At 44.8% G+C, this 1,073-nt stretch overlaps 1 pseudogene; it reads left to right on the plus strand.

Annotated features, from left to right (window-relative positions):
• The first annotated feature begins 460 nt into the window (after positions 1–460).
• LOC121848621 lies at positions 461–705 on the plus strand (annotated as a pseudogene).
• The last annotated feature ends 368 nt before the right edge of the window (positions 706–1,073 follow it).

The raw sequence follows: 1,073 nt of genomic DNA on the forward strand, positions 1-1,073 counted from the left end.
CAATTAACTGCTGAACTAAACTTTTCACACTTGGTATCAGAGGTTTGGAGAACAACTCCCAAAATCCAGAGATTAAGCCTTGATAACCTATGGGATAACCTATGGTTCTAACGAAGGGTCGTAGACCCAAAACGTTGACTCACTTTCTTTTCCCTATAGGTGCTGCCTGACCTGCTGAGTGTTCCCAACTCTCTCTGTTTTTGTTTCAGATTCCAACATCTGCAGTATTTTGTGTTTTGTAACTTATGGGATACCCTGAGTAAGGAAATGTGATTGGATGAACCAGTTAGGGGATATGATTGGCTAATCAAACTCTAGATATGATTGGACAAAACAACCTTGGAATTCAATTTTTGGTTGTAAGGGTCACATGGGCTAAATTGGGGTATAAATGAAAGAGGTAAGTTTGGAATAGTTGGAGTTGTCCTAGAGGATTAGCACACTTCCCAGTGGAATCGATATTGCTTCTCAGCCTTTTGGCTAAGATCAAGTGTAGTCTCTGCTCTGAACAGTTACTAGTTGAGCTAGCAATGTTGGGAAAGCTCATCTCCTATTGACATTTGCTTGTGTTGGTTTGCCACAACCGAATCCCACCTATAAACTAGGCGCATTATGGGAAGCAGTGAGCTCCCGGTGCAGCAGTGCTTTCAGCCCTCCATTGATTGGGATTGGTATTGCAGTACTTCCGATCTAAGAAGTTTGATCTGCTCCCACGAAGCGGAAGCAGAGAATACTTGAACTCGGAGCTCACTTAAGCATTTGGTCACTATGCTCAGGCCGGGCTTGAGCTGCTGGAGAGATGATCCGGTCACCTGGCTTGCTCGGGTGGTCGTGAAGACATGGTTCAGGTCCGCATTATCCTTTGACAATTTGGGTCCTAGAAGAGGTTGGGGGGATTAAGGTTTGTCTGCGGGGAGGGTGTCCCAAAGTGGAACATTTCTGTCTAATTTGGTTAATGGGGGTGAGTGAGTGAGTGTGTGAGTGAGTGCGTGTGTGAGTGTGTGTGTGTATGCCATGTGTACTCTGTGCTGTGCGGATCATTGCCCATTTAATGCAGTTTTAAAATACAGCAT

Source organism: Callorhinchus milii, unplaced genomic scaffold (assembly GCF_018977255.1).
Source record: "Callorhinchus milii isolate IMCB2004 unplaced genomic scaffold, IMCB_Cmil_1.0 Scaffold3, whole genome shotgun sequence".
Lineage (NCBI taxonomy): Eukaryota > Metazoa > Chordata > Chondrichthyes > Chimaeriformes > Callorhinchidae > Callorhinchus > Callorhinchus milii.